We start from the raw sequence: 14,715 nt of genomic DNA, 5'->3' as shown, positions 1-14,715 counted from the left end.
AGACCCATCCATGAAAGCATCAGCTCCATGCCCAGAAGCTGCCCAGAAGTGAAGGGCAAGCTGGCAGATTCAGCTGGACCACCATGAACACCCGTGCTGGCCCTGCAACTCATGTCCTGGGGCACTCCTAGGATGTCCAGGCAGCAAAGCTGTCCTCTTCATGGTAAAAAGGTAATGGCTGTTCTGCACTCAGGTATTTCTGGTGAGAAGAGCAAGGTGTTAAGTGTAAAGTCAGTGAAATGCAGAATATATGCTGGAAACATCTTCAGAAGAAGCTTCCTCCAGGGAAGCAATGGGACACTTGGCCATGGGGTGCACCAGCCCCAGGACTTTCTGCAGTGGGTCAAAGCAGAGCAAAGATACAGAGAGTACCAGAGGTACCAAGGGGAGCTGGAGCGCTTCCCCCAGCCCGCCTCCCCACCGAAGCAGAGCTGGGTTTCCCCACCCAACAAAATGTTTGACTGTGGACAGAGCTCAAAGCCCCCAGCTGCTGTTGGCACCAAGACACAAGCAGAACCCAGGAACCCTCGACCTTTGCACGGAGGAGAGGAATATCAAGAACTGCAACAGCCAATGCTGAAACCAAAGTGCTGTGAAGCGAGGTGGGACTTTGCCCGCAGGGCCCCTCCTGGAAGACCACTCCTGACGTGCATCCTCCTATGGCTGCCTACAGACCCACGGGTGACACCCAGCTTGCTGGCCACCAGAAAAAGAAACTGTTCATTAAAGTAATTAAGATCCAAAAGGAGGGGACATTTAAAGATAAGATATTTAAAGGGGATATTTAAAGAAAAACACATGTTTTTCTAAGGCTTCGACCCCCAGACATGCTGGTGGGAAGAACCTCCAGTGGGAAGACCTCTGGCATCTCCCATCTCCCTTCCCCCATGGGAAGCTGGTCCTATCCCATGGTGAAGTGTGCCCAGCCATCACAGGAGCCTCGTGTAGAAATCAATCAGACAAAAATGATACGTGGTGCTGCATCAACCACCTCAGTATTATTCAAACTTTGTGCTAAGAACTCGATGTGCTTTCTCACCCATTCCTCTAGAGTGCTTGCGTGGTGGCACCCATATTACCGTGTTGCATCGTGCTCCCTTCAATGCCCAGACAGGCTCTGGGTACAGCACCAAGTGGCTGCTCTGCTTACACATGGCTTCTTCCCTCTCTCTGTTCCTGGTGGGGTAAAGATCCATACGCACATTCACAAGGAGGGTGAAGAGGACCGGCACGAAAGCCTGTGCTGGAAACAACAATCTATTTTTATACTTCCTTCCTCACAGAGACAATCCGCCACCTCTGCCCTGCTTGGGAGCAGCAGCACCCGCAGGCAGGCAGCTCTTGGCTGGCGAAGCCTTCACCTCCGGGAACGCCTGTCCACATTTCCTTACTGTATTTTATTTTTGGCTCAAGGAATTTAACACTAGCTACTACTTTCCCCCTCTTAGGATCAGCAGTCAAGCAGCAAGAACGAAACTGCGTTCCTCAGTTCCACCTCTGTGTCATCGGCCAAAGCAGTTGTGTCCTGTCAGGATGTTAGTGAAACCACTACCAGGGCAGGATCAGGGGGACAAGGCTGAGAATTAATTACCTCGACTGGTGCCACTGACGATGATGATCACAGCACTCAGTAGAGTGAGCGCTCCCGCAGGGCTGGAAGAGGCTGGGGAGGTGCTGGCCCCCGAGACAGCTGTTCCCCCAAGGACATCTGGATATACCCGCCAGGACAGCCAGAAACACACTTGGGGACGTGCTCTTTGGCCCCTGCAGCACCCAAGGGACAAGGAAGGGGTCTCTGCTGACTCTGGTCTTGCATTGGAGAGAGGAAAGTCACCGCTGGGGCCCCCATGAGGGCTCATGTTGGGCAAATGGCATAGGGGTGAGGATGGGGTGGGAGGCACACTGTGTCCCCAGGCTCCTCATCCCGCTCCATGGCCGGCCTGACTCCACCGCAGATCAGTTTGGTTCCCTGCCACTGTGGGATGAAAAGGGCTCCCTCCCCAAATAGTGCTGGCTTTGCTGAGCTGCGCCACTGTAACACAGTTGCTGGTGCTTATGAAGCACCACATTTTTTCCAAATCATTTGCTCTTTTTCTTCCTAATTTTCAACCAATTCTTGTTTGTTTGGTTGGTTGGGTTTTTTTTGTCTTTTGCTTGGTTTGTTTTCCATAAACTTACTTTAATAAATGAATGGCTTTTTAACAATGGCTTTTTCATCAAAGTCCTGGGAAATGGGAAATATTAGGCTGTTGCTTGTAAAACTGAGCACAGCGCATTTCGAATGCCACAAGCCAAAAGCAGCTTTACAGTTTCTGCATTCTGAAATGGTTTTCCACCCTGGGGCAGCTTGATTTGCAAGCTGGCCTTGTTCCTTGGGGTCCCCACACCCCAGGACATGTCTCGGGGCTCAATTAGCACCGGTGGGAGTGGGACCATGCCTGGCACAAGGCTTCTGCATGGGCTGATGCTCCCCCAGCATTCCCCAGCCGTGGCTAATTTGCCAGCTAGTGTCACCGGCAAGGCTCATGCAGCATTGGAGGTCCCTGCGGGATGTGGGGTTTCAAGAGCTGAGATGACTGTGGGCTTGCCAGGCCACAGATTTCAGAAATGACCCACTCTTCCCAGAAGTGTCGCCTGTGATTTCAGGGAATTTTGTCTTGAAATCTTGCCTTGCTGCCATGTCTGACCACCAGCTGGAACCTCCTGCTACTTTTTAATGGTTCTGTCTCCATGTGCCCTCTGCATCACACTGGCATATTCTGCAGGTGACTTGTCCACAAGCTGACCTAGAGAGTGGAGTCCAAGGTGAAGGATCCATGTTTTGGCATCCCGACGGCCTTCGGGGCAGGCGCTGAATACAGCCATTCTGGTGCATAGCTCTTGCATTGCAGAGTTTCCATTCCATACCCACCGTGCTGGAGCCACACCTTGCGCCCGGTGTGCCAGTTCATCCAGACCAGCTTTTAGAGTCCTTGCTCTCACCTGAGGGATGTGGTGGATGCACTGCTGGACCTATCACCTCCATCATCCCATGCCACCAACCCAACAGCAACTGCATCCCCAGAAAGCCCTAGCAGCAGGTCCAAGCTTGGAATTTCCCTCCCTGTTGCCATATGATCCTCAGCGGAGCAGCAGCCGAGCCCAGGGAACCTGCTTCCAAAGCAATGCTGCAAAAAGCAGGAGGGGGATGTTTAACACAGACCTTGCAGAGGGTGGCAAGCTGGCTGTCCTACGGAAGGACAACAGCATCCTCACCGGGGCCGTGGCTGCGTGCCAGAGGACACCTGGAAGCACAGTTGCCTTCTCCAAGATTTAGCTGCTCGCTGATAGCAATCCTTCTTAGAAAGGAGATAGGGCTGGGGGAAACAGTATAGTCTGCAGCTCCCCACCAAAGCTCCCCGGGCACGTCACCCAGCTCTCTGCACCCCCACCATGTCCCACCTCTCCTGCCCAGGGCCCCAGGCACCCCACAGACAAAGTGCCCACCTACTTGCCTGTCCATCCGCCCATGCGGAGCCTGCCATGCTCCCAGACCCTTCCCCACTGCAGTGCTCACCTTCGCCGCGCACTGGGCAAGCTCGCAGGCATTAGCCCTGTATTTCTGAGCAGAGGTCACTACAGAGCACGTAATCTAACTCTGTCATAAAAATAATCACTGCCTTAATTATTCAGCACGCTCGCCCCACTGCCCAGGCTCACTTGCTGATGTTTCCATGCCGTTGAGATATCAAATTATTTGTTGTGTAATGGGCATCGGTTGCCAAGGCCCGGCTCCTACTTTGTAACAGGCATATGCCTGTATTCCTACCACCTTGTTTATATGTGATTGATTTTACGCATGTGCAGATGCCAGTGCACGATACAGCTGCTTTGTAGATGGTCTGTGACATGAATTTCTGAGGCCAGTGCATGATTCAACGCAGTTTGGCAGCTCCACTTGCAGTAACCTCCTTGTGCAGACCTGTAACGATGCCAAGGCGCATACCTGTGCTTACATGATGCCCTGCACTGGGTCTGCAGGATGGTGATGCCACACCAGCTCACGCCCATGAGCACCCAAATCAGGTGCTGGCTGCTAGTCCAAGCAGAGTGCCCTGCCTGCTGTCATCCAAGGGCAGAGCTGGCAGCAGGACAGCCCCAAGACTGAGGGGCTCCCTCACTGTGTTGGGGACAGGTCCCAGAGAAGGGCTTCTCCATCCTTGGAGGTTGGAGGAAGGGTGATGTCAGGCCAACGCAACTTCATGTGAACAGCAACACTCCCATCTCCTTGTCCCACTGGCAGGGACCCCTCCTGGGGCCAGGGCAGAGGAAGGCCTGGCTCCGGCTCCCCCTCGCCCTCTGCCCAAGCTCACATCCCTGGGCTGAGCAGCTGCAGGCATGGGGCTGCGTGATGCCACCCATGGCAAATTGTCCCATGTGGGTCACGGTGGGCAGGCAGGACCAGAAGCCAAAGTGCAGGACTCCCTTGGGAGCAGTCTCAGCAGTGTCCAACTGTGAAAGCAGGTCATGAACCAATTAGCTTAGTGACCAATGCAGGGCCAATTTTTAAATCATGAGGCTCTAGGGAAGTCCTGGTCCAAGCCCAACACCTGCACCAGGCAGAACTGCATAAACCACCCTGAAGAGCAGAAACTGCAGGTGCATGGAACAACGTGACCCACAGGAAGCCAGGGGACACAGCTGCTGGAATTCTGTACACACAGGCAAGGGACATCAACTGACGGTGGCTGCTTGGATGTCTACAGGCATTCCACAGGGTTACCCACCAGCAGGTCTAAGGATACCAAGGTGCAGCAGGATAAGGGGGAACGTCTTTGCAGGGGTAAATCGCTGGTTACAGAGATAGGGAATGGAGGGTACAAGCAACAGGTAGTTTTCATTGGGAAGCCCCACAGGGATCTGTGATGGCACCTGCATTCTTCAGCACAGTCATAAACGATCTGGAGAAGGAGAGCGCAGCAACGTGGCACGGCTTGTTGCTGATACACCAAGGAAGCAAAGACAAGGCTGACTGCAAAGAACTGCAGAAAGATTTTCCAAGACTGACTGAAGGGGCACAAAAAACAGAGGCAGATGAAATGCAGTGTAGGCAGTCACAGAGCGATGCACCGGGAGAACCCAGTCCTGTAGCCCTGGGCTGGCTGTTACTGCTCAGCCGCGAGGCCTTGGCACTGTGACAGACTGAGCTGACCTTTTGCGGAGCCGTGCCAAGGAGAGGTCATAAAAATAAAAGAAGCAAAGTTAACGTTGGGAATTAGGAGGAGGAAAAATTGGAAGCAAGATCCACCAAGGGTTATTAGGTACAAGAACAACGTCTCTGGTTCAAAAATCCCAAGGCACGAATTGTGGGAGGTTGGAAAAATGTGTGAAAAAGCATTGCTTGAACTGGTTTGCCACTTCTATTAGGCTGGTCACCCTCAGCAACAGCATCCAGGGCTCACTCCAGGTCCCTGCAGCATCCCCCGCTTGGCTGAAGCAGCCTGCATTGCACACTGAGCAATGCAGAGCACCCGAAGCGTTCACTTGGAGCCCACCACCAAGGGCAGGCATTGAAGGCAGGGGACTCCCTAAGGCAGCACAAGCTCTACCTTTACACAGAGGACCAAAAGGCAGGTGGAGAAACATCAACGGCTTTGTAAGAGTTAAGTGCTCTTCCCTGCTCCCAAACCACCAGCAAATGGGTTCATGAGACAGGCAGCAGTTGTTTTACCGAGTGAAGTGGAACGTGTTTAGATTAACCTTCACATTGGTGAGCAGTGATTAAACGTATCCAGAACGGCTGTAAGCGCACTCAGATTAAACGTATCCAAAATAGCTGTAAACACAGTCACATCCCCTTGGCCTGGTGCACCAACACTGCTTCCAGTGAGGAGCTGCTGGCCACGCATCCAGGCCATGGCGCCGCTGATGCACTCATAAACCCATCAAACAGCAGCCGGGCTTGCAGCCCTTGCAAGCTGTGGGAGGCATTGACCCCCCTGCAGCCCCGTCCCGGTGCGGGACTCTGAGCAGCCCCATCCTCCCTGCCAAGCTGGCAGAGCCTGTGGACAGCGGAGGGCTGGGAACAGCAGCATCCCCCAAGGAAGCAGCTCTCCTTCTTGCCTCCCCCCTCACACATGTTGGCTTCTGTCCCTCAGAACGTCAAACGGTGCCTGCTAAAGCCGGACAAACCACATGTTTAAATACAGATCAAGTTTTCAGCTGTGAGAACGGTCTGTCCTCATGGCCCCTTCTGCTGTCTGTCTGTCCATCCTCCCAGGTTGGCTGAGCGTGGGACAAAGGGGTGCATGCACCAGGGCAGTTATCTCTTCCTCCATCTTTTTCCCCTGGGAGGATATCCTGGCATCATCTGCCTTCACCTACCCAGGCCTTGACATTTGTTCCCTTCCCAGCAGCTTCCTGGATGGGATATTTCTTTGTCTCGGCTTCCTCTCCTACTTGTGCCACTGAAACCGAGGCAACTGTCCTGGGAGCATCAAGTGAATGGGATGTCGCATGCCACTTTTCGTGCTGTCAGTGTCTCCATGGCAAACTGCATCCCAGATGCTCATCGAGCAGACCTCCTGGCTCACAATGCCGGGCAGCAAACCCACTACGGCAGCCTCAATGCCACCAGAGACCCCACCATGCGGCTGTGGTTCCCACCAGCCATGCTGACATCTTGCTCCCTCTCTCCCAGACCACAGCTTGCTCAATCGCAGAGAATCTGCAGTAGATTAAACCACATAAATCCTCAGTTTATGAACACCGAGCACGGGGTCCGGATCCCACTGCTGTAGCCACCCACCCTGATCACCCCGCGGCAGCACAGCAACCCCTTCGGTACCATCAGGGACAACCGTGGCTCCCCACACACACGGATGATGAGCCACACCGAGCAGATACAGGCGGACCTGTATGGTAATGGGAGCAGTTCACGTACAAATCATGCCGAGTTCAAACAGGGTCACCAACACACCCCGTCTGGCACGAAACACTCATCATTAAAGCAGAGAGAAACCCTTAGATTATATTTTATGCAACCTACTTGAAACCAAGTGATCTGGAAAATCCCAGAGCATTCGGATGCAAAGGTCTAAATCTTAACAACGCTCCTAGCAAGGCTCTGTGTTTTGTTTGCACTATTTAACAGCTTCTTCATAAGTAAACAACTGACTTGGTTAAGAAAAAAAGCGGCCACAAAAATCCTCGCCCCGCTGTTCAGCTGGTAGAGCTCCATCAGCCATGTTGCTCTGGATGCCAGTCCTGGTTTGGGTTGCTGGAGCTCCTGCACCCAGTGAGGCATCTGGACTGGGCGGAGAGAAACCACGGAGCCGCACGCTGTGACTCCAGCTGCTCGGGTGCAAGGAAGGGACCAGCCTCGGGAACTGAAGGCAACCATTTATTTTTGCCTGTTTTTGGAAACACTTCCTTTAGCATATAATGCATTTTTCTCCCATTTGTGTATCTTATCGCCCTCAAATATTTAGGTTTTTTACCACAAGTCTAACTTTGTTACAGAAATTTGTGCTTAGGAACTGTAACCTATTTCAACACATGGGGGTTTTTTTTCTTTTTTTTTCTTGTGGATGGAGGCAACGCTTTTTCACACACTCTGAGCCAGAAGCCCAGCCCTGACAACTGATACACAGCAGAAACAGCGGCCTGCCCAGCACTGTTCACATGCTCTCCGTTCACTGCCGTGTGGAGGCGGGGGAGATATCCCAGCAGCTTCAAGAAACTGGAGGAGTTGGGATTTGCAGGTCAGGCATCTGCCTCTGCCCTGTGGCCGAGCTGCGGGTGTGCCAGGCCAGGTGCCCAAGTGCCACCCCACCTCCGTGCTGCTTCCACCCTGGATCGCAGCTCCACAGCTCCCGGGAGCGGGGGGCAACACCACCTTTTGCAGACAAAATGCCTGAACAGGATTAAATTGCTGATCAAAATGAAAACACAAAGCCAGGTTTAACGCCTCACACTGAAGGAAGCCATGGTTCAGAGCAGAATCAGCAGACACCCAGATAATTATCACTTTGGGAAGGGTTAGCATTGCAGGTCATGGTTTTCCCTTGGTAAGTATGGAGATAAGGGTGATCCAATTAACCAGGCTTTACATGGATTTCCAAATGGCATGTGGCAATGCTCTTAAGCACTTAAAGAATGCCCAACAGCTCTTAAAGGAACGGAGCTGCCATGGGATAAGAGGTAGAGACCTCCTGGGATTAGTAACTGGTGAAAGGTCAGAAGTGAAGAGCAGGACCTCCTCAGGGGAGGGCACTGGTGGAGTCCCCAAGCATCTGACCCATCCTGCTCCTCCCTGAGCACTCTGGAAAAGGCCAGGACACAGCAAGGTGATGACACATCCTGGCAGGACGGCCATCAAAGGGCAGCGAAAGCAATGGACAGAGGCTGCTGCAAAAAGACTGTGGTGAAATTCACACTTCAGGGCAGGGACACACGGCTTTGTGCTCAGGGGCAAAGGCTTGATCAGGTGATTCACCTTGCCTCTCTTGTGCAACATGTGGATGAAAGGAGGGGTTGCTGGTGCCAATCTCATCTGCTTCCAAAAACCATCAAGCAGCTCAAATTCGCATGCAGTTGTATTTCCTCAGGTTCCCTGTAGCTGCTCCTGCTACATCTGCAGGAATCCATTGTAGGTTGGTTTCAGATGTACCCATGCTGTAGATAAAGTGCAAAAGAAACAGGTATAAGTGTGCAAGCAGCTTTGTAAAGTGTGGGAAATGTAAGGATCAGCCAGGGAAGAGGGCATCAGTGGGGAGAAATAACCCCATGCAGGGAAAGGGCTTGCTGCACTTGCTGGAGAATGCAAGAGGGAGGAGTGGCAGAAGGTCTCAAGTGCTGGGTCTCTGCTCTGCCAGCCATGTTCGGTTCTGCCCCTGTCCCTTCTGGGCTGGAAGGAGCAGGAGTCACTGTAGCTTGAACCCTCTGGAGCTCCCTCAGCACTGGGCCAGCCACAGTCCCTGCAGTGGGACTGGCGAAGGACCGTCTTCATGCTTGGAGGGAGCCCGTTCTCCGGAGCAGTCCCCACGCTGAGCACCGCAGCCATCTCCCTGGCAAGCTGCCCCAGGCAGAGCATGCAGGGGCAGGAATGGAGGAAGGAAGTTCAGCGCTACTTGCTATTCAGAGGAAAAAAATCTGGCTTCCTTGTGGCCTGGGATCTCCGTTTCCATGACTCACTGTGCTCCCCAGGAAGCCGACCCGTACATGGTGGAGCCGGACAGTGCTCCAGGTCACAGGGAGGTGACCAGGACCCGGACTGCAGCAAGGAGAGCTGTGGCCAGGCTGAGTTACAGCCAGCCGAGTCCCAGACAGATGCTCCTGTGGGCTGGGGTGTGACTCAGTTCATGGAGTGGCTGCCCCTGCTCACAGCCCATCCTGGTGACGCACAAGGTTAGGGAGCGGGAGACACCTCCTCATCCCCAGACGGCAAACCTACAGACGCGCCCCCAAATGACTCTGCAGAGGTTCAAGGCTTGACGTGCTCCTGGGGACAGACCGACCAGTGGCTGTGGTGAAGACATGCATGGGAAGAGAGCCAGTCCAGGGCGTGCCCTGGCCAAGGAGCAAAGAAGAGCAAGCATCCTGCAGCAGAGAGCCAATGCTCCCAGCATTCCCACTGCTTCTCACCAGCTGCCACTGACACACCATGTACTGGGTGAGGAATGTAGCCGAGGGCTGGAGTTGCACCAGGCCAGGGCATGACCCAGGGACTGCTGCCAGGTGGTGGAGAGGAGAACCTGGGAATCATCTCAAGGAGCCCATGGCAGCCTCCCAGCCCCACTGCTCGCAGCCAGCAGTTGGGACAAACTGTCCAAGAGCCTCTGGCAGGGCTCTCTCATGGACGGCTCAGTCAGCGGGTGCCTCCCATGGCACAGACCAAGGTCTCGCTGCACGTCGGAGGCTGTTCCTGGGTCTAGCACAGCCGCGACACGTGTCAGAACTTGGGATCAAGCTTGGGAACCCACAGGATGATGGTAGCTCTACATGGCTGGAAAACAGCATCCCTGCCAGACATCCAGCTGTTTCTCCTCAGCCACACCAAGACAGGGCTTCATTCCCATGACAGATGATTACACTGCATGGATGAAAGGCAGGGTGACGGTTGGTTTTAGGGATTCAAGTGCAGACTACTCACACAGCCAGCATCCCCTTGCCAGAATCCTGGGATCTCTTCACTGGCTCAGCAAGACTCAGAAGAAAGCAAATTAATCTGTCATGCTCCCACTCCTTTCCTCCACAAACTGGTGTTGATACGAAGGAGGCGGTGCCAACGGCAACCCTCCTGTCATCCAAGAAAAGGTACTACCAGTACCTACAAATGCTGTCCTGCCTATATCCTGCAATGATGATACTGCCCCTGATTTCTCTACGCCAGCCCAACACACCATCCCAGAGCATTTACTGACAAAGCCAGTTTGACCAAAGCAGTGTGGATTAGCCAGTTTTTGCAGTCCATTACAGACTGTATTTACCAGGAAGGCTTGAGTCCACCCGGGGAGCAGGAGGGGATGCACTTCCAGGGATGGGTTCCCAGTCACGGGCCACCAGACAACTTGTTGGCATGGCAAGAGGCTGCTAACTGGGTGCCAGTTTGGCACCCAGCTTGGTGGAAAACCTCGGAACAAAACTCCCCGGTGCAAAACTCCCACAAACCTGGGCGCTCTGCTGGGCTCACCTGCCTGCTCCCAGTCGCCACAAGCTTTCCCTGGCAGCCCCAGAGGCAGCCAGCTCCACCCCACTGGTAGCTGCAGCACTGGCATGTGCCTTGGTGCTGGATCTGGCAGGGGTTATGCTGGCAAAAGCCATCACAAATGCTTAGCTCTAGATAAAAAAGAAACCCATGGGGCCAACGCAGCTCATAGCTTCAACCAGAGTGTAAGCAAAAGTACTCTCTACCTGGCACAAGTCATATTTTCCATACGTGAAGGGGATGGTGGGACTCGCTTGAACAAAGTTTGTAAGGAAAACTTTCCAGGGCAGACAAGCCAGAAAGCGGAAGGAAGGAGGAGGGTCTATGTACTTGCACTAGGGACTTCCTTGGGTTAGACGAAGGGTCAGGGCCAGCTCTGTGTGACTCACCATGCTTTTCTGAGACATGCCGCTGGCCTGATACAACTCCTGCTCCAGCAGAACCAAAGCACGATGGGCCATCGCTGGTACCAGGGAGAAACATGGGAGTTGCAAGAGCTGCTATAAAAAAATATCCCTTTACAACCTGCGAACCGAAGACACTACTCATGAGCTGCTGGTAGAGGAGAATCCCCTTCCACCCACTGCTTTGGGTGCTTTGTGTGTAGTAGAAAATATCTGCTGGTACCACCAGATGGACAGGATACCCAGGCTTCTGCTTTCAGTCACGGTTCTGTGAACAGCCTCCAAAGGCAAAATCACCAAGAAAGAAACCAGCTGTGAAAAGCAGCCCCAAATTTTTCCAGTTCTGAGTTTGCAGTGCATTCACTGCTTACTCACTTCTTGCTAAGTCTAGAGCTACTGGGTCAGGCCCCCACCCTCCCCACCGGCACAACTACTCCTTACAGCTTGGAAGCTATTTTTTCCCACCCTACTATCTAAAAAAAAAAATTGGCGTGAAAGCTTTTATCATCCTGAAAACATGCCAACTGCGAAGGCGACTCTGTGTCTCAGACGCCTTTTTCCTGGCAGATTTTAAGTCCTTTGCTCAACTGCTAGGATGGCGGGGGCAGGCGATGCCTGCAGCAGCAGGCTGTGAACTGTAGTTTCAAACAGTCACATGTTTAACTGCTGCTAAATACCCAGGAGACCAACATTTTCAAACAGCGGGCTAAGAGCTAGACACACAGCCAAGTGACAGCGTTGGCCCATCTGAGGGAAAGAAAAGGTGTGAACGTGCTGCACAGTGATGCTGTGTGTGGAGATGAAGGGCCACCAGCATGGCTACAGCTACCAGGCAGTACTGAGGGGGGTCACCCGGCTCAACACCTCCACCTGGTCAGTCACCCCTTCGTGTCCCAGATTATGAGGCTTCAGCCCTATTGGGTCCCAGTGGTTTGAAGGGAAAGGATGGGACCCAGCAGCCAGACTGAGCAGGGGAGAAGCGCTGGGTGACTGCGTTGTTGGTGTCCAAATTTCCAGTGACCAGCTCTGGCCATAACCACCACAGCTGGCACCCTAAAGGTGCTGGGAAGTCCATGTGCAGGCCCAGACATTGGGACAGCTCCTGCCTTGATGTCACCCTGGAAGACCTACACAAACCGCAGAGCCCTTCACTCTGGTGATGCTTTTTGGGGCTCCAAAGCACTTAGAGCTGGTTTTGCACGCAGAAATCCCTTTTCCACTCCAGCCCCAAACTGCAAGGCTTCTTAGAAAAAATTGCACAGGATGAGAAAAGGATGCGGTCCTGTCAGGCTTTACCCTTCTAGAAATACAAGGCAGCTATCTCTTGGCACATGACCCACAGCAACATCTACCCTAGCACCTACCTATAACTAGCCCTTCGGCCAGCTGAGGGTTCTCCCGAACGTTGCAATTCAGGCCATCCAAGCATTGCTTCAACTCTAAGTTACTTGGAACTGCTTGTGAAAAGAAAACAAAGTAGTCTGAGAAGACAGGAATTGATAGCCTTTCAGATTTGCTTTCACCCTAGGGAGAAGCTACTAAGAAGAAACTGGTCTGGAATGGAGGTACGTGGGACAATCCACCTAACTCTCCAGAGACTTTAAAGGACATTCTCACTCTGTGCAACATAGACAGGAACACAGGTGCACAGGAAATTGGTGCTTGTCAAAAGCAATCAACGCTCCTGCTGGATCTCTGCAAAGTACAGTCATGGTGCACCGCATGCATCTCCCAGGGGAGGGATATGGTCCCACCTGTAGCACACAACCGAGGATGGCATTTTATAAACTTGCCTGGGGCTTCTCTCCAGCTATCACACCGATCTGTGATGGTGCAGAGCAGCGCATCAACAGCTGCTTGCGAAGCAATCCAGCTGTACAAGGAGGCCAGGGCTCTCCTTGTGTCATGTATTATCTAAAAACCACAAGACAAAAAGAAAGCTGCAAAGCTCCTGCAAAGCACAGAAGACAAGCAGAAGTGCTCCAACATGCCATGCAAGCTGCCTTCTGTCCCTCTTGCCCTCCAGATATGATTCTCCACATACCCCCCCCCCCCCGAGTGCCCTGTTCACTAACGAGAGGAGGAACCTTCGTCTTCTTTCATGCTTCTATGTCTTCACCTTCTTCATCTCTTGCCTGCCCTTCATTTAAGCACAAGGATGGCGCCTTTCTCAGGAGACACCTAGCTATGAGACGGGCTAAAGGGGTAAACGGTAGGCTTACGGAGAAAACCACCCCAAAAAAACCTTAGCTTGGTCCAAGTCTTAGTCACATCTTGGGTTGTTGGGAGCCACAAACAGCAAGAGCAGCTGCAGGCCATGGGCAGGACGTGCCGTTAGCGCACAGCCCCCATGTCCAAGACCCAGCTCTCCCATGTGGTGCCCAGCCTGCATAATATGAAGCATGGCTGCAGCTGGGGCTGGCATTTGGAGCTCAAAATCCAACATGGCCTAAAAGAAACACAATCAGATGCTGGTAAGAGAGCAAGCAGAAACCAACCAGGAGGTGGGGAGACATTTCCAGTTGTTTGACCCCACCACAGCCCTCTGCTTTCCAGAGCCTGGGTCCCGCAGGGCATTACAGCATGCCGACAAACAGCACAGCAGCGTTCACCTCCCAGCACTGGCACAGGAGCCATCGGGGAGAGGAGAGCGCCACCAGCCCTCTGCCAGCCCTCGAGCAACAGGGTGGAGGATGGGACATAGCCAGCATCTCTCTGTGGCATCTGCCAGCAGGACTCTCATGCCAGGCCTTGGGGGAGGAGGGGTGGCACAGTGACATTCCTCTAACAACAAGCAGCATCAGCAACAGCATCTGCACTGCCAGGGCTAAGAGATAGGCATTAGAAAAACTCCCTTTGTTCAACAGTGTCAGCCTAGAGGGAGGAAAAAAAACCCCAGCATTACTAGTGAAGCAAGAGACAGGTATGATCAAGGTACCTGCTACTCCCATTGCAGCTGGTTTTAGGCACTAACTTGGGTAAGAGTCGGCTGCAGCTTCCATGCTCTGTCTAGGCATCAGAGTAAACTTCTTCCTTGCACATTTCAGATGCTCCTCACAGTTGACCCAAAATAGGCAGACTGCTTTTCCAAGGTTAAGAAGCATCAGAAAACTTTTAGTACAGTTCAAAAGACAGCACTGACATTTCAGGGTGTCAAATCAGCATCATCTCAAATAGGGAATGGCCCTGCCTTCAGCTGTCCCCACAAAAATACATTGGAGTTTTGTGAAAATTGGTGTTTGGTAGAAGGCAAGGCCTCCCTCTGCTGCAGCAGTTCCCAAACCCCAACATGTAAGTGACCAGCTGAAGTTCACAGCCTGCAGCCAGGACACATTTTGGGATGCTTCCTGTAGGGCAGGCCAAGCAGGGAACAAGACACAGGCCAAAAGGGATCAGCATCACCCATGGAAAGCACACACTTCCAGGGTAGGAGGAAGGCAAGTCTATGAGTCAGATGTGATCTACAATTGATTTCACAAGGCTTCTGTTGCATGCCGCAACATCAGTCTAGTTGCTCACTGTACACATCGAAAAAAAACTATTCTTTTAAGTCATTTTTCCAGTGATGGGAATAAGGCCATATTTCAATTAGTATTTACCAAAACAAGAGCCAGACAAACTCAG

The sequence above is a fragment of the Buteo buteo genome, chromosome 5, assembly GCF_964188355.1.
Source record: "Buteo buteo chromosome 5, bButBut1.hap1.1, whole genome shotgun sequence".
Taxonomy (NCBI): Eukaryota; Metazoa; Chordata; class Aves; order Accipitriformes; family Accipitridae; genus Buteo; species Buteo buteo.
Note: the sequence above shows the minus strand (reverse complement) of the source record.